General features: G+C 45.8%; 1 protein-coding gene across 3 annotated transcripts in view; it reads left to right on the plus strand.

Annotated features, from left to right (window-relative positions):
• Syt1 (Synaptotagmin 1) overlaps positions 1 to 25,330 on the plus strand; it is a 162,055-nt gene that overhangs the window by 27,596 nt on the left and 109,129 nt on the right. Inside the window, exon 1 of one of the 3 annotated variants that reach the window (XM_077638394.1) lies at positions 14,750 to 15,359. The exons of 1 other annotated variant lie outside the window; for it this stretch is intronic. The gene's annotated coding sequence lies outside the window, so the exon portion shown is untranslated. Of the gene's footprint in view, positions 1 to 14,749; positions 15,360 to 25,330 lie in introns of those variants that run through there. One more of the 3 variants, XM_077638397.1, reaches the window with a different exon arrangement.

Here is a 25,330-nt window from a genome sequence, read left to right on the forward strand (position 1 = left end):
GAATTTTCTTTACATTCTTTTTGAAGAATGGTAGCTTTGTACCAAATAATCTGCTCGCTGGTGGTGTTCTTGTTGACCTCCTTGACAGGAGTATGCGCCCACGAAGGAATATATGCCTAAGCTTGGTGTAGAGCCCCAATATTCACAACGATAAACTACCCACCTGTCACAAGTAAACTACAGCATCAGAAAAAGCGGGTTTTTGTTTAAGTCCACACACTTGGTCTCCCTTTTTTTGTTTCTTCTTTTAACATGGTCTGCGTTATGCATGTACATTTGCTTTCTGTTTCAAGCACTTATCAAGGACTGCTTTGGTTTAACGAGATCTTACTTTATGCGTATAGCATTTCTACGCGATGGGACGTACATTTTTTTTTTTTACCGGGACCTTGTGGTTTGTATCAGCTCTTCCACAATCTAAGACAGTTGAAAATTGTATAGCGATAAGAATTCTATTTATTTCACCGACGCTAATTAACCGACCCATCAGCCAAGCGTCATCCCATTACTTAGCGGAGACGAAAGAATTGGATGTCAGTGCACCGATCGCGACATGCGCGAAAATCAATAAAGCCGATCGATGGGATGTCCGCAGGGGCCGAGAAACACGAGCGATGGAGATCGGTAGACAATCCTTCTAGTCTTGTCTCGAGAGCAGCGGAGAAAAGCTTTCCTTTCTCCGATTACGTAAGTCGGGCAAGTCCAGCCATGCGTCACCACCAGGGTTTGTTCGCCCGTCGTTGCGGTAAGGGGGCGCGCACGAGGGTAAAGAGCAGCAAGAGAAGGAAAAAGTAGATGAGGAGGACAGACCGCCAACGCGCGCATGCTCATTTTCTGTGTTAAAAAATCACTAAACGAACAAACGCTGAGAACTTACCGCAGAGTTGTTTACGTAGCAATACTTGCGAGTCCGCTGAGTATCCGCCTCTGAACGGAGACCTCAAACACTTTGCCGCGTCATGGTAAAGAAAAGTAATTGTCTTGAAGAGGGAATTGAAGTTTTTGATACTGGCGAAGGAGTTGTCTTCAAAAAGGAATTAAAGTACTTGATAGTTGCAAAGTAACTGCGTTCAAAAAGGTATTAAAGTTTGTGATAGTTGGAAAGTAACTGTCTACAAAAAGAAATTAAAGTATGTGATAATTGCATCGGCGAGTGGTTACGATTGTGAGAATTGTGTTCATGTTTATATGGTCCGCACAAATGACCTATTTTTTTAGTCTAAGCTCGCATAATTTTCATTTCGATGGAGACTTTCATCGAGGGGGGGTTTATATTATTTGTATAATAAAATGCTGTGCACGTTGCACGACGTATTCAGGAAACAGTGGTCAAGTGACACTTATGCGATCTACTCCAGGAAATGATCGCCTAAAACCCAAAGCCACCGACAAAACGATGAAGTGAGAACCTTGACGTAATGGAGATATATAGAAACTCTTGTTCGTATTTATTGCATCATTACAAAGTGATTGCGCTTTCCGCACTCAGTCCGCTCACAACCCTAAAATAGCTCATTGCTTTTTTAAAGCAAGAATAAAAACCGTTGAATCAGAACCATGAGTACGAACGAATGACAGCGTTCACAGAGCAAGTATTCACTTTGGTGAAAACGGATACGTGCTGGGCAGTCCATCGCTTTTGTTGGTAGGACAGCTTGTTGCGTTACTTGTTTCTTTGTTCCTTTTGGCTTTTTCTTTGTTTATCTGTTCTTTGTCTCTCAAATTTCCTTCAGTGATATTGTTTACTAGGAAGTGCAAAAAACGGACGAGGGACAGAGTAGGGGACACAAAAACACGTTCACGAGCGCTGTCACCAACTCCGTCCCTCGTCCGTTTTTTGCAATTCATCACCAACTAGCCCGGCAGCTTGCACTCCTGTCCTTCAATGATAGTGGCTGAGGAATGATAAGTTTCGGGAAATCGCAGTAGGCTCATTGCGTGGAACAGTAATGTCCTGAATTTCGCTCACGGTAATAGACAGAAATTTGCTATTATGGGTTTATGATTTTCCTATTTATTGGTTTCTTAGGTAAAAGTGACTGTCATGCAATGACAACTAGATCTTTCTGGTTTTTTCTTTCATTGCAGTGAATCACTGCCGGTCTGAGAGTTTTGTTTTATTTGAACGTTGCGTCAGCTATCGTTTAATGCGTCTTTGTATTGTCGCTCTTGTGCCCCGCCCTTGTCGATGTCATGATCTGGCACGCACTCTCTTCCTCAAACACACTAGCCAGCACACGCTTTCTTTAACGACTCCGTCCGGTAAGACGTGGTAGTAAGATTCTTCCATCAGCAGTTCAGCATTTCCAGCAAGTACCGGCTTTTTCCTTTAGAGAAGACAAAAGACGAACTGTCAGCGCACACCTGAACTGGGTCTTTGATATACTAGTAACTATATTGGCGCAAACGTAAAACTGCTTGGCACGTTAGCGACATGACCTTTTCAACCTCAGAAAGTGTCAGACTTATAGTTCACGTATACGAACATTCAGGGCTGCGATATCCTTAGAAAACCAAAACAGCCCTCCAAACCCTTCACCTTATATCCGGCGGAAGTGGAAACCGTTCCGAGGAAGTTGCACAAGAACGCGCTCTGTGCTGAACACATAAGTGGCTTTTCGCGCAGGAAGCGCTAGCGGCTCAAGTTTCGGCACCGGGTGCAGGCGGCTTTGACCGCCCTCTGTCGACCGTGTCCGGAAAGCGGAGATATCGCTGTCAATTGAGGCGGCGGCTGGCGTTCGGTGGAATGCTGTGGAAAGAGTGCAAAGGGAAGTGAGACGATGAAGGTGCACTTCTGCCCACCGGTGGAGAGAGGCAGCTTGAGGAAGGGTGGCATCGGGTGTCTGCATGAGATATGAATGTCCATTATTCTTTGTCCCCTGCCTCCCCCCCCCCCCAACCCACCACCCTCCTTCGGCCCCAACTTTTTATTCTCCGAACCCTCGCCTCCAATTTCTTCTGTTTCCATCAGCGGACACCGTTGCCATGACGACGGAAACAGCCCCTTTGAGTCTTCCTTGCTTTTCTCTTAGGCTGTTTCTACCTCATCGTTTGATTTGCATCTCTTCTTGCACCCACAACACAGTAGATTAGTTTTATCGCTCACCGGATCAAGTTTAGTTGGTTCGCCACTGAATACTGCGTTTTCGTGGCGCTTCGAAGGCTTCGGCATTAGATTCGCGATAACTAGATTAACTCGTCTACAGCATTTTATTCGGTTATAACTCGAAAGAGGCAGACTTAGGCACACCTCGTTAGCCATTTGTCGCATATATGGTAACAGAGTACGGGAATGTGTGAAGAATTTGGCGAAATATTGCAAAAACAAGTTCGAGTGAGAAGCAAGCCCAACTGGTGCCGAAGCAGGCCTCACGAAAGGTTTGCAAAAGGACATATGTTAGAACATTCAACGTGGCCATGTAACAAAATGAAAAACAAATGAACTGTCGTGGCAAGTTTCAGAAGTTGTCCTTAGTAGATTACTTTTGCAATATTCTTGTACTGCAAGACACTGTGAGACGCTGCCATATAGGCAATTGCCGTAAATTCTTGTATACAAGCCACGGATTTTACATATGTTTAAACGTTCAAGTATTGCACTTTGCGCGCAATCAATACGTGACAGCAGCACACTTCTTTTTTTTTCAGTACCGTAGAATATGACGAGATATTAGCACATTTATACTTTTCCGATCTTTTTCCTTGCTCGTTCCGCACTTCTACCTCCGAGCTATGTACCGGGTGCAGACTGTGCACAGGAAATTACGGTATTTACTTTCACGGCATTCAGTTGATGTTGGAGGGAAAAACATAAGAAGATGAAAATATAAACAACCGACCTTTATCTTAACCTTAGTAAGAAGTATGCGTGTACGGGCAGCTTCAGTACAAATGGAATGTTTTTTTTCCCCTCACAAGAACGATTTCAGTTCTTAGTTCCGCATTTAAGGCAAAAATGTTTCATGGACATTGTCCGTACGAATGAAAATTGGCTGACACAGATGAAGAAGGGTGCTTTCCGTCAATACATTTACAATAACCAGTGCATGAAGACGCGATTTTTTTTTATATTCCAACTGCCTGTACACACCATTCCACGGTATGAAGCACCTGCTTACTTATCAAACCATCCAGACAGCTTAGACGCCTTTCGCACTCTAAAACTCTTTTTCAGTTCAGCAGCTCTGAACCTGGCGCAAAATCCATTGCGCTTCCGCAGACCGAATCGAAATAACATTCGCATTCACAGCAAGATTCATGCATGCACTGACACATAGTGCCCATATATATATATATATATATATATATATATATATATATATATATATATATATATATATATATATATATATATATATATATTAAGAAAGCCAACAGTCACCGAAACGAAGGTGCATAGGGGAATGTTTTCTGTTTTTTTTAATTTCTAGCGCCAATCAATTGTTTTTTTCTTTAAAGAAATTTACTTATAAACCAGCAGAAAAAACAACCATGCCGCCGGTGGGATCCGAACCCACGACCTCATATATATATATATATATATATATATATATATATATATATATATATATATATATATATATATATATATATATATATATATATATATATATATTTGAAACTGAGTGACGAGATGAAAGCTGAGTAGAATGGTGACCGAAAAGGGTGGGTGGAGGGGGGGGGGGGGTGGCTTATCGGCGCCAGCTGCCTATGGAAGAACGACCCCTGCATTGATGTGCTGCTGCCCGTTCCATCTTTGGATGCGAAAATCGCTGCCAGCTCTCTGAAAGGTGCTTTGACTGGAGACTGTCCTGTTCATTCGTTTTTATGAAAACATGCATGCTTTTTGTTTGCCTTCTCGTATGTTACGAGCCGTCATGCTTCCCTTGCGTTTTGATGTCCTCTCCAGTGATATGGTTTCTCTACTTCTCGTCGAAAACTTGGCTGCGTCTTCTCGTATTATGTACGCACGAATCAAATAAAGATGAAACCGCAACACTTTCGTTGAGAGACGTTCCCGGGGATGGCTCGGATCCCTATTACTTCTTCTCACCTACCGGTATTTCATTTTTTTTCTTTGCTTTCTCATGGACCACGGAGATCGGGCGAATTCAATGCAGCGTTTGGTTTTCGAGATGACAGGCGTGGGATGTTTGCGGCTGTAAGGTGGTCGAAGCTGGTGCAGGACATGCATAATTGTAGTTGAGAGAGAATGACCGGAGTCCTCTTGGGCGTAGTCAGTAGGCTGAAACATGGTATATGATGAATATGATGAAACATGATGAAAAATGGTTAATGAGTGTTTCGGAACAGATGAACGTTTCACAACGCTGTTTCCGTAAAACATTCCATCTCCCAAATATTCAGCCTTTCGTTCCCACTGGACGCTGACAACTCAGTACTTAGCTACCTACGTAACAATTTCTTAATGTGGAATAAACAGACGTCATTGAGAAAATCCGGAGTCGGAGTTGTCGGCGTCGGCGTTGTGAGCGAAAAATCACGCGCACGGCTCTGGCAGGCGGTGGCGAGAGAGCACCCTAGGCGGCAGGTGGCCGTGCTAGGTCACATGACCTTGACGAGCCATCACAACCGGCCCTGCGGATAGTTAGCAAACTGCTTATCGTGTCAGGTGGCAAACTGTTGATTGGTCGCTCGAGAAGAGCGACCTGGGACGCACAAGACCCGCCGCTGGGAGCACCTGCCATCGCCGGGCAGTGGCGTATTGCTTAGCCGCTGGACCACGGTGCCAGGAGGGGTATGTTGACTCCCAGGTATCTATGAATGCCAAGTAGCTTATTACCTTGTGCTTACGTGGGAATTAGATACGCTATCGCTTCATGCCCTTAAAGCGAAAGCTTAAAGGCGTGTCCCCTCAAATTCCGCCATCAATATTTCCACCAAATAAACAGACGTCATTGAGACAGGTTTTTCTCCCGCATATTCATGAGGATAAAAAAATATTAATGCAAAATGAAGTAACTGCAGACGGTCACTGATAGTTATTACTCTTTGCTGTTTAACTTAACAAGGTGTAGTCATGCAAGGAGTTGATCAATGCATCATCCTCGACGCCTTTTCAAGGCCCCCTCAAGAAACACTTCCAAACACTCTTGATTGAAAGAAATGTAATAACAAATCAGATTTGACGCGTTTTAGCGGTGTCCAGTTACACAAAATCCCCCTGAGTTCACTTAATTGACTCAGAAAATATTTTTGAACCGGCTATATACGTGTTGTTTTTTTTTTTTTTTCCCCGAAACAACAAGATCCTTAATGAAATCTCTTCTTTCAGTTACCTCATCGTAGACTGTAGGCGCACAAAATTGCTCTCAGTTCCCTTAATTCACTCAAAAAACATTTTAACTTGTTATGTTCTCGTTTTTTTTTCCCCTGAAACAACAAGGTCATGAGTGAAATCTCTCCGCTAAGTTACCTCATCGTAGGCTCTAGGTAAACGGTGGACGTCTATGTGACACACGTTTATCAGGCTTCGCAAGGCGGCTAACCTTTGCCTCCTATCGCTTTAAAGCAGCTCAAGGTTAGTCACCTTTCGTAGAACCTGCTTACTTTCCCGGGAGCTCTTTGCTCCGAGATTGCACTGAAGAGAGGTTTTTACGAAATTTGATCTGCGTAGAAGGCGAGAAGGGTGGGTAGGGAGAATAAGCAACTGTTCACTAATCGCTCGCTCCTCGTCGTGAGAGGTGGAAAATCAAAACCATCCCGTCAACTTTGTCCGAATCCAACATTCAACTGGCTTATTCGGCCTGTTCAGGGAATCCTTACCCACGGTGCAGTTGACCGTAACATGCATACATTCTCACTCAGTTCATTCTTCTCCCATTACACGCCGCTGCTCATTCATTCACTCAGCATCTTTGGGCGAAGGGCGCCAAGGCACAGCGCATCTTTTGGACACAGAGTGGGGTTATAAAGACCCACTTGGAAGCATTTCAGCCCTGGGAAGGGAAACATCAGGCCAGGAAAAAACTCTCAGGACGGCTACGAGTATGTAACGCTAGAGTCAGCGATAACTATTTAGGCGTTTAGTCACGTGACCACCTGTGTAGTGGCCACGTGATGCACCCCTGCACTGGCAGGCGGCTGGGTGCGCTAGCACCCACCAGTTACGCCGACCGCGACGAGAAAGCCAGGGGTGGGTGCCTAACAGCTATCGCTGTAAAACTTGTGGCTTATGAATCACCGGTGGGTACCCGGTGGCACTGGGGATGAGAGGGAATTATCTAGCAAACATTATTTGCTGATTTAGTTGTACTCAAAAATCAAAGCGCGCTCCAAAAGAACAGTCGACAGTCATTTGTAAACCGTGAAAAGCATTTTATTTTCAGAACACTAAACATAAATAAAAAAGCAAGGTCGCATTATTGGAACAAGGATATCTAGACAGGCGTTTTTAACCTCTGTCGTTTACATCGAAGCGGCAATGGAGGCGGGCTGAATAATAATAATTGATTTTTGGGGGAAACGAAATGGCGCAGTATCTGTCTCATATATCGTTGAACACCTGAACCGCGTCGTAAGGGAATGGATAAGGGAGGGAGTGAAAGAAGAAAGGAAGAAAGGGGTGCCGTAGTGAGGGCTCCGGAATAATTTCGACCACCAGGGGATCTTTAACGTGCACTGACATCGCACAGCACACGGGCGCTCACGCGCCCGTGTGCTGGCGGTTACGTTTTGCCACATGCACTGCCATAAGAAATACTTTAAAAAATGCTTTGCGTTGGTGCAAGAGTCTGGAGTTTGGGTACGCGTTTATGCAAGATACATCTGATTATCGGTCTGAATTACGCCTCCACTATAATATTTGAAAAGTTCATTCATCAGAGGCGCAGTCTTCATATGTATGGCCTAACCGGCGTACGATAAGTTTATGATTCCTGCCTTCGGCTTCGGGCGTCGCAGGATTGTGCGGTAAATAAATAAAAAATGATGCGCGTTGACGAGACAAGTTCTGGCTTTTTTAACCAAATTCTAGCGGCGCCGATATTGCTCGAAAAGGTGAAGCAAACACAACAGCATAGCACTTAAGTTTTCATGGGTCCGCTCCTGTCCCCTTCTTCATTATTTCTTGAGTGCATCGTTAAACTCTTCGGAACTAAAGCTTTCCTAAGGTCACTCTCGTGGTCCGTTTAGTTTTGTATAATAAAACATGAGGTGCGCCCGCAATCTAAAAAGAAATGATGTCGATGCCGGCAGCTTTATATGACGACGATGAGCTCAAACCTTTGTGCCACAACTTTCGCCAGTTCTTTTTATTACGTTCTTCAGCACATCCAGGCTACCAGCTTGTACAGGCCGTGAAACACGCTGCAGTAAACGTAGCTTACCACAAAAGACTGCCACCAGTGCGACACTACAATGTGCATCGTTGTTTAATGTAAACAGTAAACACTTTTCACTGGTATAAGAAAAATATCTTTTTTTTTCGTGTACAGGCATCTTTCTGCAGTGACTGCCATACTGCCTTTCAATAGTGTGCAGTAACTTCGAGAAACTGATGGTGACGGCCCCCGTCGGGCTTAGGCAGGAACGAGTTACAGGTTTACGAGGCAGACGTGCTCAGCGTGCAAGGCCTACACGGGAAAACCACAAGTGGAGCCGCAAACTTTACTGCAGTGCGTCTGTCAATTTTCTGCTGGCGCACGTTTGCGCCATTTTGCGGATGCAGAGCCAGGTTCTCTCGTTGCAGAAGAGAAGGGTAAGGGGAGGGGGAAGGGGGAGGGGAGGTTTCCGTAGATATACAAGCTACCAACGTGTATCGGCAGTCTACGTTCAGCTGCTACGGAACTCCTAGCTCTAACGCTCGATGTTTGTCTTGCCATTTGTTGAGACGGGGCTGGACACTTCCCTCCCCCGCCCCTTTCACTGCTCGTATCATACAATGTGCCAGAAAAATCTGCCATGAAACCCAGGGCACTGCTTGTGCATATTCTTAAATATATCACACCTCCTGACCGCCTATGACAGGAAAGCAACAAAGCGACATATAAATTATCGCTGAAGTGTAAAATGCTTACTTGCTGCCCTATACCGGCATCAACGTAATTTCACGAGCAAGAGCTCACCCATTTCATTGCGTTGCCCGAATGTTTTGAGGGTAAATATCTATTCTTTTGACAACACACAAACGTACTTTACTTCTTTCAATATATTTTGTTGTCCGTAAAATATGTTATTGAAATATAAAGGACACTTTTTTCTAGCACTAAGGACGTTCGCTTACGTACGCTACTGCTTGCTGAAGCGTTGCACTGTTCACTGTATCAAAATCGATGTCAACCCTGCGGCTGTGGGGCCAATCAGCAGAAGTGTGTTTTTTGTGTCCACATATAATGAATATAGGACATGCGTTCCTTAAAAATTCACGGGAAAAATATTATGACGATACTAATTTGACTTAGACGCACCACCTTCAGCATGGTGCATTACTCTAAAAACAGCCGCTGGAAGCGGTGCTAGTGGCGCTGCGCGAGCAGGTACTGGAGTGTCGTGGTCGCAGACTTGTTCTGAAGCATGCAACAATGCTCTAAAATTGTGAGAAGCCGTGCTATTTCGATAAACTTCGCAGCCTGAACGCAGTGCTGTGCAGCTCAGGGGGCACTGCGAGTGCAATATTCAAAATAACGTGAAGAAAATGGAAAAAAAAGAAAACAAACGTGTCCTGTCATAGTAAGCACTATTTTCAAACTCGGCCCAGGAATGTTTTTAAGGGCGTCACTGATGACGACTCTAGCACACTGAAACCCGCCGCGATTGCTCAGTGGTTATGGCGCTCGGCTGCTGACCCGAAAAACGCAGGTTCGATCCCAGCCGCAGCGGTCGCCTTTCAATAGCGACGAAATTCAAGAGGCCCGTGTAGAGGCCGTGGAGGCGATGTCAGTGCACGTTAAAGAACCCCAGGTCGACGATATTTCCGGAGCCCTTCACTACGGCGTCCCTCATAGCCTGAGTCGCTTTGGGACGTTAAACACGTTAGACACCCATAAACCAAACTAAAACAAATCAGTACATTGAATGTGCGGTGAAGGCCAACGGCCTTTTCATAATTCATACCACAAAGCAAGGCAAGTAGTCTCTTTTCGGAAAGCAACTTTTCCGGAGAACGCCGAGAGAGGAAAGGTCAATACAGATCTGCATGAAAGGGCAACCGTTTATGTTAACCTTACCCATTGTTTAAGCTAAATTATGATTATAAAAATATTACTTAGAAACTTGAATTGGATCATAACAATTTTCTGCATCACTCTGCCCGGTCAGCCCAAGCCACAACAGCTCCTTGAGCTGTACCTGGCAGTCAGTACAACTGGCTAGACGCAAACTAGTTACGCAAGTAAAATGCACGATCAAAGAAGGCAATGAAGATTTTCGCGTAAAGGTGTTTACAATGAGCGTTTGGCTCTCTAGAAAAGTCGCATCCGAATGCAAGTTAATATGCCTTCCCTCAACTGATCCCATCTGTCCAGTTCTCTGCATGGTAGCTATGTCTAATACGCGCGAGCCTTTGAACGTTTTAAGTTGAACGCTACGAGAACGAGAAGGTGACGCGAATATTTTTGCTAGGGATGCTGGAGCCGTAAGACTTCATAAACAGGCTTTTATTTATTCTTACAGAATAAAACAGCCAAGCAATAATAAAATCCTTTCTCTCCCGCTAACGAGCCCCTTGAGAGACTCCATTGTTGCAAGCCCGCGAAGCCGAAATTAACGCCGTAGGCTATTTACACGGAGTAAACTGCGAATGAAGGCAGTCGCACCGTCTGTTTAATCTACCAATATGCTTTTCGTATTTTGAACCTTGTATTCCTTATAGAATCTATGCCGAATAGGAGATAATCACGCACAGTTTAAAAACGAGAAATGCGTTCATCAGTTCTATTATTTGGCATTTTATGTCTTTAGAAATTTGACTTGCTACTTCACTTCACTTCACTTTATTACCTTAAAGACCCCACTTTGGGGGTGTTACATAAGGGGTGGGAGTACAAATATGGGTTGAATATGGTTGCTTACATGATATTTATGAAATGCATATTTAAATTGTTCACAAAACTTGATTGGCAGGTGATGGCATCAACGTCGTGGGGAAGGCCATTCCAGTCTTTAGCAGTGCGAAGAAAAAAGGATGCGGAAAAAGTGACGGTGCGGGAGCGTTGGCATGACACTTGCAGTGGATGGCCGGTGCGATGAGATATGCGAGCGGGCGGTGTGATGTAGGGTGGTTGTCCGAGGGAACTGTAAAAAAACTTATGAAACAGACTAAGAGAAGCAATGCGACGACGATGGGCAAGAGTTGATAAACCTGATTGTCGTTTAAGTGACGATACACTGATGTCGTATGAATAGGCAGAATGAATGAACCTCGTGGCGCGATTTTGGACAGATTCTAGTGAACTGATGAGATATGCTTGTTGCGGGCTCCAGATAGCAGATGCGTATTCTAGTTTTGGTCGAATGAGTGATTGGTAGGCGAGAAGTTTAATACTTTGAGGGGCGTGCCGTAGGTGACGTTTCAAAAAACCCAATGACCGGTTAGCTGATGCGACGATGTTCGTTACATGAGAGCGCCAGGAGAGATCCTGGCACAAGGTGACACCTAGGTACTTGTATGAGTATACAGATTCTAGTGGAACGTTAGCAACGGAGTAAGAGAAAATATGGGGGTTACGCCGGCGGTGAAAAGATACGAGTTTACATTTATTAGGATTAAGCGACATTAGCCAGTCATCGCACCAGGCATGCACTGTGTCAATGTCGTTTTGCAGCTGTGATTGGTCAAAGGTGTTGGAAATCGTGTGGTAAATAACGCAGTCGTCTGCAAACAGACGAACATTGCAAACCAGGTTTGAGGGTAAGTCGTTTATGTAGATTAAGAATAGGAGGGGAGCAAGTACAGAACCTTGGGGTACGCCTGATGTTACTGGAAGAGGGTTGGAACTCTGGCTGTTAACGAGAACAAACTGGGAGCGCTTAGAAAGGAATTCTTCGATCCACAATAATACGTTAGGATGCAGTTTTAGCATGGTTAGTTTTAGCAGTAAACGCCTGTTTCCTTTTGTTCATTTTCTTACTCCTTTATGGAAGGTGTCGTAAACCGCAGCCGACAACAAGTGGAAGACTACCTGAGAAAAAAAAACCGTTGTTCCAATAAACGTTTTGATGGGCTCGTGGCTGATCGTTGTTAAAGTCTCCGTCCCACCGACAAACTGGAAAGTCTCGGGCTCAAGATACTCGGAACAGTACATTTTGTCAGCAACAGTAACTGTTTTGTTTTTTTACCTTTCGCAGAGGGTCAAACAAGTTTACGCCACTTTTACGGTGCCGTAAAGGCCGACTCGCTGTTTACCATAGGCGCGTACAGTGGCGAACAGCACGACTTTGCGCGGCAATAAGCCCCGAAGATTGCGCGGCTGCCTTTATTTATTCGCGCGAGCCGGCATAGGTCGTTACTTTTGTGCACTTTTTTTTTTACACCGTGGTAAATGGAAATGTAGCAAGGTGTCTGGAGAGCTTTTGAGCCGCGGTTCTGCCTTCGTCTCGGTGAAAGCGCCTCCCTTTTTTTTTTTTCTTTTTTCAACTCTCTCAGCACTCCTTATGAACAAAGACTATTGCTCAAGGAAAGGCCTGCGGCACGCGAGGGGCTATTCTCGCGCCATATAACGTGCAGCGGCGGAAACCCCAAGGATGAGAAAAGCGACCGTGGCCGTGGCGCAAAACGGTTTACTGACTCTGTCGAGCACGCCAGCTCCATTCTCACGGCCGGAAATCTGCAGGGGTGGATCTTTCCACGTTTCTAAAACAGGAACCATGGCACGCTCTGCTCTGGGGAAATCGTGTCTACCGTTTGGTTTCTTTTTTTTTTTTTATTCTGGGGTACCGTTAGCAATTCGCAGCCTCTTCCGCGCTTCCTTCGTTAAGTTCGTCCTTTCTTCGGGCGTGCCATCGAACGCAATTTTAAAATGTTCAGTGTTCATTGGCCGCTGTTGGCAACGACGGGGTTAATAAAAGATTAGTAGTGCACGTGCTTGCGTAGATCGCTTTGGAGTTTATGACGATGGTCTCGTTTTCAACGGCGATTATGATTACCATCAAGATCAGGCGCAGGAAAAGTAATACACATCGTCGATGATTCTTCCTTTTATGCATCCATTATGTTTTTATGAGGGATCAACCAAAATGGAATGTGTGCTCTCCAAACTAAGGCCGGAATGGAGGAGGAGCCGCGCATAACTCTGCTCTGCGAGCTTTCACAACGCGTTCGTTACTACTTTATCGCAACAAAAGCACTAGTGCAGAGGCATCGGGAAAGTAGGCACCGAATTAACCTCGCGGGATAAACACGCTCTTCCCGGTTTACAGCAGCAGATGTTGTAGACTGCGCATATTATTCATGTTGTTTCGCTATGTTTTCGTCCTGTCAACAAGCCTTTATCGATCCTAGAAAGCTGCAGTCAAAACACGAAAACTTGACTGTCTGCATTGCGCGCAGCTCTAAACGAGGATGCGGGACAGCGTACTTTGTCTGCCCTGCGTAACATTAAAGGAGTAGTATAATACAAGATGGTGAAATTTCGCAAACATTGCACAGCGGTGTATAAGCAACTGCCGTCAGTTTTACGAAAGGTGTGAAAACAAAAAAATATGGCCAGCGGCGTAACAAGCGTTCTCATTCTTTAAAATTCTTTTGTGAACTCGCATTAGGGCATCGGAAGTGCGCAGGTTGATCTGTGGTTTTACTACTGCTAGTTTTAGCTGCTCATAAGCGGTGAACTATGGATAGCGACGACTTCATAGATCTTTTTTTCCTTCCTCCGCAAAATGCTTTCAGCGTTGGCTCTATAATCTGTGCAGTTTTTCAGAGCTTTCATGTTTCATCACATCTCGAGTGTGAATATTTCAGTACTCTTTTTCCATTCCATGGCAACTTTTCACCAAGAATAATGCACACAGCAATGTAGAGCAATTGCTCTCTTTCAACGACGCTAAGTAACATCACTGTTCGGAAAGCTAAAACGTAGCCTCTGAGTGCCAAAGAGCCCCTCGTAGCCAATAGCAACGGCGAGGTTCGCAGAGCATCCGACGAGACCCATTAGCATACGGCATCGTCGAGAACATTCAACACCAGCGAGAAGCGAGATAATTATGGCTGCTCCCGAGCGTCCTTTCATTACAGATTTACCTTCCCAACTTCCCTGGCGCCCCACGCTTCTAGTCTTGGAAACTACGGCGCGAGCTGCACCGGTTTCTATAGCTGGGCTTCGTGGAGAGAAAGGTAGCGAGCGCTATTTCGAAGCCGTTTGAATTCGGGACTCGAAAGAGGAGAGAGTAGTTGCCGAGCGTGCGTTATGGCGGGATAGGCGGAAGGGAAAATGGATCGAAAAGGCAGTGGCGAAGCGGAGGGCACCCTCGAAAGCGAAGGAAAAGAAGCGGCGCGAGGGAGGCGAGCCTAAACAGAGCAAGTTCAGCAGTCGGCGAGGGCTCCGTGCTCACACTTACCGAGGCAAACAACTCCTAGCTGGCGCTGCAGTCGCTATATGCTGCCTGCATCATTTCTCCAGCGACATGAGACCCGCGAAGCCTAAGCGGGGTTGGAGCGACTGTGCTCCCCTCTCACTCTCTCTCTCTCCGCGTTCCCTCTTCTTTCGTAATTCTCTTTCTCCCTCTTTCTCTTTCGCTTTCTGTTTCTCTCCCGATTTCTAAACGCTCAGCAGCCGTCGGCAGCTCGCATGGCAGTCGTCGCGACAGTTGGAGACGCGGCGGCAGCCACGACGCTCTCCCGGCGTCGCTAACGTTCGAGGTTTTCGCCCGGAGCTCAGCGCCTGTCGTCCGCTGGGTTCGTTTGCGTGCGAGTGCGTCACATGCACACACGCCCGCGACGCGGTCGCCCGTCACACCGGCCCACGACGTCCGCGTTGGTCGCTGCTTGCAAGAGGCGGTTCTTTTTTCGTCGCGTCGAAACCTCTAGGAAGGAGACAGTGCTGCTTGTTGGGGAGGAAAACCGATGCCTCTAGAGAGTGCCTGACACTGTTTGGGGGGCGCCGGCTCCACGGACTGTTTGCAACACCTTGTGTCGGGTGCCGTGTCGTGGTGCTTGGCTGCCTTTTCGTCTGCCTCGGAGGATGACAAGCAAGGCGCCTTTTTTCTGGTGTGCTTGTGCGACTATCCGGAAGAATATCCGCCTCTGAGAGAAGTGTGAAGCAGCGTTTCGGCTTTCCTGTGTTGGTCGATACCGTTACACTGCAAAGAGTGCACTTGGAGAATCGATATGATCATCTCTGTCTCGTTCACCGGCACTCCAAAGAAATAAGGATCTGTGCTCGTGTTTCGACGTGATCACCAGGGTGAGTAACTCCTGGAAAGATAGTTTTGCGCCCTTCGGTCTGCGCGAAGTGAAATTAAAATATTTCCTTGCTCTTTACAGTACTCTGGTTAGTGTACGATTCAATCAATAAACGATCTTCTAATGCACAATTGGCTAGTATCGTAAACAATACACATAAGTACTTTCCGCAGTTCTTTTTCCATTTCTGGAAAATATGACCAGAAGACAGGAATGCATTTCTGCAACAAACATGGCCACTGAAGATATCATTAGCCCACTTCATGAAGGTACAAATGATAAATTCTTAGGTGCGCACCATTAAAGCTATTTTCATTATTTAAAAACTTCGTACAAAGCGAAAGTTGTTAAAAACCCCACCCATTGTTGATATTTGCGTTATATTTTCCTAAAATGAAATATAAAATGAGTAATCTGCTTTCCATTTGTTATGAGCTAATGTTGAGACACACGCTTCTTGATTAATAACAGTTGGCGTTCACATATTCCTTCGAGATGAAGCGGCTCGAGCTCGCGGCAGCATGCCCAGGGTTTCTGGACAAAAGCATTTTTCAACGGGGAAGTGTTTATGAACGCAATTTTTTTATACATTGAAAAATTTCACGAAAACTAATAAATCCGCCGCTTTTGATTTGGCAGGCTTGCAATTTTTCGCTGTTAACGTTTTTCCTATCGTCAGAAACGTTCCCCATTAGTTTTGTAATCAAAGCTTAACTGCGCGATGCGAGAGATGGAAAACCTTTAAAAGAAAGATTTTGCTACGCCTCAGGAATAATGGACCATTGCCTTTAATATTCCGTAACAGTATCTTGCATTATTCCAATATTCAAATTTTTGTCCAGGAATGCTGGACATGAGCACGCTGAAAAAGATCGGTGTGCCACGTAAGACTTGTGGAGCGCACATTTATCCGTCACCTTCGACACGCACTTAACAAAGAAAATACTCTCGCACATACCGCGATGGCAAGCCCCTCGCGACGAATAGGCGACATATGTCGCGCCTTGGGCCGCACGTATACAGAAGACTTGCTTAGCCCACAGTTCCGAGAAGCGATTGCCGACAATGGGTGGGAGGGGACGCTGTCACTGATGCCAAGTTTTCCAGCTCTTCTTAAGTTCTCTGTGCCCACACGAGGAGCTTTCTGCCTTTCTCGCCCCCAATTCTTCTGCACCCTTCTGGCTGGATTGTTCGGGCGCAGAGATGGACGCTAACCCTCTTTACACTCGTCGCAACTAGTCTTCGATAAAGTAAATAAAATGGCTTCGAGAAGTGGTGCGCGACTTTTCACAAAGCCGAGCGTGGAAATAATATGCAGACGCCTATGTTAACAGTCATGCACTCGCGGCAGCGTCAGCAGCTACATTACATATTCCGCCACAAAGCCTTTCCCTTGAATCTATCCTATTTCCAACCGCGAAATCCGAGCTTTTTCATCGCCAAACTAGGTATGAAGGTTAGCAAATTGGCAGTCCGTCCTCTACCCGCAGGAGCATACGAGTGCCCTTGGGCTCATCTTCCGACCAGTAGAGCTTGCTGAGTCATGACGTCCCTAGCTCGGCTGCTAGTTCGGCCAATGACCTGCACTGTTCTTTTTGCACTTTTCCTGCTCGCGACTGGGTCCTCGGCCATTATTCCGCAAACCATTGCATCAAACCTGGCTGGCGTTATTTATATATGCACAACTCGCGCTCACGATTCACTTGGACAGTTTCGTATATATCAGACAGGAAACGAAACTTGGAAATACCATCCGCGACGTGTTTCGCGTAGCCAACTGGGAAGAATGTCGCTCGGCTTGTGTCCGAGTGCGTCCTCCCGGTGCTGTCGACCTAAACATAACCGCAAGGTCATTGAATCTCACCCGCCGCGTGTGGAAACAATAGGCCGAGAACGACTAACACTGTGTCTGCGATACGCGGGGAAGCTGCAGCCTTCTGAGGGCGATAGGTCTTCGTGGTACCTGACAGGTGCTGAACCGCGTACGCATTGTCGTAGATTGTAATTCGGACGCAAGCGCATTGTAAAAGCGCGACTGCAGACTTATCTCCGATTCTTTGACTGTCCAAATAGCGATGCTTCGACACGGTTTACGGTGAGCTACTTGCACAAAGCGCTGCAAGCATCCGCGGTGGCTCAGTGGTTGTGGCACTCGGCTTCTGACCCGAATGACACGGGTTCTGTCCCGGCCCCGGTGGTAGAATTTCGATGGAGACGAAATTCTAGAGGCCAGTTTACGGTGCGATGTCAGTGCAGGCTAAAGATCCCCAGGTGGTCGAAATTTCCGGAGCCCTTCACTACGACGTCCCTCATAGCCTGAGCCTCTTTCGGACGTTAAACCCCCATAAACCAGCTACTAGACAGCGCTCTACGTAGCCACCGCGCGATGCCAGCAGGTAGCTGAAATCATCGTTCTGGAATCGCGAACAATGAGTGCATGCTGGTACGACATATCTGCGATGATAAGATTGGATGTACAAAGCGTTGAGCACGCGTCCGACATGCCGTCACGATATTTGAAGCTCTTTGGTTGCAGAGAATGCCCTCAGTAAACACGTGTCGTGAAAGATGTCAAAAATGTTCTTTTATTCTTTGCGAACCGATGGCGACCTTTTACCCACACTCTTGACGCCCTGAGTGTGAGCAATATGATTCTACGAAACTGCGAATGGCTTGTACAGAAGTTTGAGTAAACTGAGACTAAAGGTTTCAGACCTATGCTCGTCAGTCATAAACCCTAACAATGTACTGAACTTAAAACAAACGTAAGAGCCATTGTATTAACGTGACAGCCACCCTTACCTCACGTCCACGTAAGCTCAGGAGCATGCAAGCATGTTCAAATTTGGTGCAGCTGTTTTCACTTTCTCATACTAACCGTTTCATGCGTCTTGGTGCGCAGCGCTTCCTTCAGCCTACACTGTTCCCCTTCCGACTCCAGCTTCAAAAAAACTGTTTGCTGAGCGGCTTGTGGCCAGCAGTTTAGCACCAATTACAGGTGCACATTATTGATGTGTCCAGGCATTTTAAGGGCGCAAACAATCAGATGGTCATTGGGGCTATCAGGCATGTTGGTGATGTACCATGTGCACTTCGATTTAGAACATGCGAAGGTTCAGGCATTAGGCTTATTTGACTGTTCGGGCGTTTCGCTTGGTTCCTGGCGTTAACTATGTACTTTTATCAACCGTCGGCTTTCGATATGTCGCCGCTATCTGAATGAAAAGTAGCGCTTGGGAATTTCGAATTGGCCCTCACAGATTAAGTGATACCAAATTCTTTCTTGGAAACCCTTTCATTCCCCTGCAAGAATGCGCGAACGCTGACCAATATCAAAGCCAATGCTGTGACATTGCCGCCATCCTTCACAGCAGTGTGAGCCTGGTGTGAAGTAATGTGCGACTATGGAGCGGTAGCGTTCTCACGGAAGTAACAATGCTGGCACTTCGGCAGCTGTAACACAATCAGCCTTCTGTTATTGTATTATGTTTCCTTTCAATCGCTGTTCACTCCGGCTGGCAGAGCCAGCTATACTCCGTTCTTCATCCTAGTCCAAAACGTGCAGCTGTATACTATGACGAAAACTCCAAGGCGGTATAGGATCCGGACGATAAGCGTCAGGTTGATTTGCCCATATTTTTGTCCAGGGCTCCTAAATGCGACCGAAGTCTGAACACAGCAGAAACACCGACTGCTCGCTCATGAAGTTCAAGCTAAAGCTTAGGATGTTATAAGCTGCAGTTTAAACTTGGTTCGCGTAATGATCCAGGCGAATGTACCGCCGTAGCGCCGCTTATACGTAGTAATACACGTCGACCATTTGTGGTACGGTAAGGTCATCCCTCATATAGAAACTGTGATGCTTCTTTTCACTATGTATAACGTGCTCCCTGATATAGGAGAAGAAAAACGTCATCAAGATGGCAAGGGGGGGGGGGGGGGGGGCGCTGGTCGATAGTTTAGCGGAGTGATGAGCTTTGGCATTTGTTCTTCAGCGAACCGAACTCGGCCTATGATGACGGCGGCGGCGTTGATGACGGTGATGGGACCAAGCCTCGTCAGGCCGAAGTAGGGTCTTTTTTTCATTGCTATTATATAGTGCTGTTCCATCGACAAGGCTAACCTTGGTATTTTGCCAGCGTTTCTGTTCCAGGCAGAGTATGGATTTAGCGATGCGGTCCAGCTATATTATTATTATTTACTTTTTCCTTGGGGACAAGTAGGTTTCGTGAGAAAAATTGTTTTTGGGCCCGCCACTTTAAGCTGGAGAAGCGAATAAGCACGGCCTGCGTAGTTTTAACATACGCAATGTGCTCCTTTAAGAAGGGTATTCATAGGCGTGCCCATACAAGAAAATTAGTGTTCTTGAGAGTAAATGCGTTTTTTATTGCTGAACAAACATACAGTACATAAAACAAACATACAAATACAACATACAAACAAATGTACAATCTAATTTTACTAAGAGCGCACAACTGCACAGAGTTTATAGGTCCGTTATTTCCCGAAGTTTATTAGACCGAGTTTATGGCTCTATTTTTCATCGAGGCTCAATTATACAGCAGCGAAATTAAGAACCCTCTTGTGAATTATGCTTCCTGCCCTTCATTGCTCGATACTGAACTCGATATTGTTCGGTCCGTATTCGGAAAGAATTGTTATTCACATTCCCCTGGCGCTTCTTCCTCCTACGCACTGGCAAACTGGCATGTGTCATCATTACCATCATCAGACACTCTGAGCCCACTGGAGGTCCAAACCAAGGCTCCCTGAATTATCTGCTATTACCCCTGCCTTGTTCCTCTCTCAATACTTTCCTATTAAAAATCACCAACGTTTAATTTTCTTCAATGTCCGTCCGGTCACTTCAAAAGTTAGCCGGTTTGACCCATTTAACGACCTGGCTTCTATTAGCATCATTAACATCACTCGCCTAGAAATCAGTGCGCGGGTAATCAGGCTTGAGTATCGGCTAGCATCCCAACGAATTCATTCTCTCTGTGTACTGTGCGATGTCAGTGCACGTTAAAGAACCCCAGGGGGTCGAAATTTCCGGAGCCCTCCACTACGACGTTCCTCACAGCCGGAGTCGCTTTGGGACGTTGCACCCCCTAAACGAACATTCAGCTCTTTACCTAGCAAGCATACATACATACATACATACATACATACATACATACATACATACATACATACATACATACATACATACATACATACACACACACACACACACACACACACACATATATATATACATACATACATACATACATACATACACACACACATACATACATACATACATACATACATACATACATACATACATACATACATACATACACATACATACATATACACACATACATACATACATACATACATACATACATACATACATACATACATACATACATACATACATACATACATACATACATACATACATACATACATACATACATACATACATACATACATATACACACATACATACATACATACATACATACATACATACATACATACATACATACATACATACATACATACATACATACATACATACATACATACATATACATACATATACACACACACACACATACATACATACATACATACATACATACATACATACATACATACATACATACATACATACATACATACATATACATACATATACACACACACATACATACATACATACATACATACATACATACATACATACATACATACATACATACATACATACATACATACATACATACATACATACATACATACATACATACATACATACATACATACATACATACATACATACATACATACATACATACATACATACATACATACATACATGCTCGTCGTGCGCACAGGTGCCCTTCACGGTTGATACAAGTTGAGGGAGGTGTCTCCTCACCACGCTCCGTAGCAGTGTAATGGGATTCACTCCGACTCTCTCCGGAGCGATTCGCTCGGTACGGCGGCGGGAGTGCGACCGGCGGTAGCTGCGGACGCTCGGCTATATTCCCGAAAAGGCAGCCGCGTCCTCCGCGATGCAAGCTGGCATGGCCCTGTCCTTCTTTTCGGGTGCGCCGACAATAGGATCGACCGCGGCGCGCCCTTCGACGACGCCGAAAGCGTGCATTATTTAGCGAGCCTTTCCCTACGACCCGCCGTCTATAGCTCCCTGCTTCCCGCTTTCCCCACTCCCCAGCTGCTTGCTCTCTCTGTACCTCGGAGTGGAACCCGAAACTTCCCCTCTGGCGAAGTTGCTCGTAGGGCTATAAACCTTCGCTCCTTCCAATTAGCTTGCTTTATTTTTGTTTTCCTTTTCTTTTTGCTGTACTTTGTGCCGGTGTCAGTATGCTAATCAAAGTGGAGCACATTAGGGCACACCTGGAACTAAGAGTGGGCAGGGAATTGAGCGTCTGTGCCTGCTACGTGCGTGGCTGTGGCATGCATCGCATGTGTTCATGATATTTGTGCGTGCTTCAGACGTGTTGTATGGGTGTCTATGTGAGTGCGCGTTTGTGTGTGTACCTAAGGGCTCTTACGTGGATTCGCGATGACATGGTATGTTTGATTTCAAGCTTTTCTTAGTTTACTGCCATTATCAATAACAAAATTAACCGCAAAGTGAACGCTTACACATTACCAGCATTCTACCCTTTATTACTCCGTATGGATCGGTCAAATGGACACTTTTTGAATGTCACCCATGATACATTTAGGATTAAGTAATAGCCACTTTTTCTTCTGTGCTCACTTAGCGTTCCATTTTCCGGTCGCTTTTGCGTTCATCTGAACTGACTTTATCTCGCTCATACTACGATAAAAAGTGCACCACCAAGCCTCTGTCCAGAGCACTCAGCCCCTTGCTCAGTCGAAATGAAAGGCGGAGGAAATCCGCCGACCTAAGGCAACGCATAGATGAACACGTGTATGACTTCGCCTCGCACTGGCCGTAATTATCAGATTAGCTTCCCTCCCCCTTCTCTAGTGACATATCTGTCTTCTCGTCACGCATACATTATAACGAAGTTTTCTACTGATAGCGGCTCGGGGCCTTGCACGAATCCCATGTCGGGCATTACGGAAATGAAGCACGCCTAGATGGAACGAGTTTTCTTTCCGTTCCAAGTCGTTCTGCGTAGGCGTGCTGTCGGGCAAGTTGGCTTTGCATGATATAAAAGAAGTAGGCCCACTTCTTTTTTACTATGTAGACGTGCGGGAGGAGTTATCGATTCAGTAGACAAGACATGTGTAGCGACCGGTTATGCGAGAAAGAACTCCTGAGTACCACTTCGTTTCTAGAAAGGCTCGCTTCGGGCCGGAATATTTCGTCTATAAATTTTTAACAGCCATCGCACGCTCGCCCTCGTAATAAGCACCGAACAGTTTTCGGGCACAAAAGTTTACTGGAATGAACGATTCCAAGTAGGAGGTTAGCTTTCTTTGATGGTCTTCAGGGCCGTTTTTAAGGAACAACCGAAGCGTAGTAGCAAGATGTAGGAAAAGAGAATTGAGCTATCGTTTAAAGAATAACGCCAGAAAAGCTAAAAAATAAGTAAGCATTGTTTACTGTATCTGGTAGTAGGTGAGAAAACCAATAACATCGAGGGTATTTCGTTTTATCTCTGGGAAGAGTTAAAACTGCCTTGAAGTGAACGTTTTACAGGTATGTAATGATGAAATGTTTCCTAAAATATATTCGTAGAGTCTAGCATATGCTCATAGAGTCTACCTAGGACAGCTTTCAGCGGAATCCTTCCTATAATTTTTATCTGACTACTATCTATCTAAGCTAAAGAAAGACTGCGCGATTTAACTAGTTCATAATTAAAATTGAATGCAATTCAGCGGTGCTGAAATAGCACTTTGGTTTCAATGTCCTTACTCTCCCTCCCAATCCCACTCTTTGCAAGGCTAATTTTTCGCAACACTTTGGATCAGAAGCAGGACGCTCTGGCGGGCGCCTTCTCTGTGCTTATGTACGTGTGCCATTCGTCCCGTTCTTTTTGCGTAGTTTTACTCGTTCCGTTTATTTGAACCAGAAACAGGTGGCGTTTTGCTCCTAAGAACTATAAGCTACTAGACATAGTTATGTAAGCGTTAGTAATAAGATTTTTTCGCGGGTACTGACGCAGCCATAATATATGAAACGGCGGATACCAATGAACCGAAAGATGTATTATAGATTGTTCAGCGCGAGTTTCTTTTCAAAATTACCAAGATTTTAAAAAGGCCGTTTTGAGCAACAAGCCCTCGCCTGAAGCTTCATCCGGTGCATTTATTAACTTAATAATGGTGATATCAATATTGTTACGTGCTTTGCACGCACGGGGGTTTATTCAAAGAGGGGACCGGTCGAAGCAGGATGGAAGCAGGAAGCCTAGCAGCGTCCTTCAGCTCTCTCTTTTTCTTCCTCTTTTCCCCGCGGGTCAGTCCTTCATCTTCTGCTTCTTCCGTCGAGGTTCTGTGGAAGCACGTTACATTTCCCTCCTCGCAGACGATGCCCGTCGGGCGAGTTAAACAGACCGTCTGGGATGGAATCGCTTGAGGCGGGCTACATGCACCACCTGAGATTGGCGTGACCGTCGACCACTAGCAGTTAGTCGTGCTATAACGTAATTAACGTCACTTATGCACTCCAACACAACAAATGGTCCAGTGTAGTGGGATAGCAGTTTCTGACACAGACCACGCTTGCGTAGAGGGGTCCACAACCACACAATGTCACCAGGAACATAAGAAACTTCTTGGTGTTGGACGTCGTAGCGGTTCTTGGAACGCTCTTGCGAAGATAAAATTCGAACGCGGGCAAGCTGGCGAGCTTCTTCAGCTCTGCAGAGTGTGGTCGCAAGAGAAGGTTCATCGTGGATGAAAAATGGTAGCATGGTGTCAAGGCCGCAGCGAGGCGAGCGAGCATAGAGCAGGTAAAAGGGGCTGTAGCCAGTTGTCTCATGTTGCGCGGTGTTGTACGCATGAGTGATGAACGGGAGTACGCCATCCCAGTCCTTATGATCTGCAGCGACGTACATGGCAAGCATGGTGGTGAGCGTACGATTAGTGCGTTCTACCACACCGTTCGTTTGGGGATGATATGGCGTGGAGTGGCGAAAACTGCAGCTGCTGAGGCGGAGAAGTTCTTCAACAACGTCCGCTGTAAATTGACGTCCACGGTCGCTAATGAGAACTGCAGGAGGGCCGTGCCGAAGAATGACGAATCGAAGTAAGAAGTTAGATACTTCAGACGCAGTAGCAACTGGTATCGCGGCTGTCTCACAATAACGGGTTAAGTGGTCTACGCACACAAGAATCCATCGATTTCCTTTAGAGGATCGTGGGAAAGGTCCAAGGAGGTCAATGCCAACTTGCTCAAACGGGGCTGTTGGAGGTGTGATTGGCCGCAATTTGCCCGGTGGACTTGAAGTCGGCAGCTTAAAGCGCTGGCATTGCACACAGCTGGCTACATAGTGCTGGATGGTTGAACGCATGTTAGGCCAGTAAAATCGTTGTTGTGTGCGGTGGAGTGTGCGTGTCACTCCCAAGTGCCCAGACGTGGCGTCGTCGTGCATCATTTCAAGAACTGTGATGCGTAGGCTTTCGGGTACGACAAGAAGCATGCGTGCTCCTCCAGAAGCGAAATTCTTCTTATAAAGCAAACCGTCGCGAATGCAAAAAGTATTCTTTACAGAATCTTGAGCGGCATCAAACAAAGAGGTTAATGTTTGGTCCTTGCGTTGCTCAGTTCGAAAAACTTGAAGATCGGGGAAGGCTTGTGAAAGTGACGACAAGTATTCATCAAAGTTGTCTGCGTCGTCCTCAGTCGTTAGAAGCGGCAAACGGGAAAGACAATCGGCATCTGAGTGTTTACGGCCGCTTTTATGCACAACAGTGAAATTAAATTCTTGTAGGCGCAAAGCCCATCGAGCAAGCCGGCCACAGGGGTCA

The sequence above is a fragment of the Amblyomma americanum genome, chromosome 9, assembly GCF_052857255.1.
Source record: "Amblyomma americanum isolate KBUSLIRL-KWMA chromosome 9, ASM5285725v1, whole genome shotgun sequence".
In the NCBI taxonomy this organism is placed as follows: Eukaryota; Metazoa; Arthropoda; class Arachnida; order Ixodida; family Ixodidae; genus Amblyomma; species Amblyomma americanum.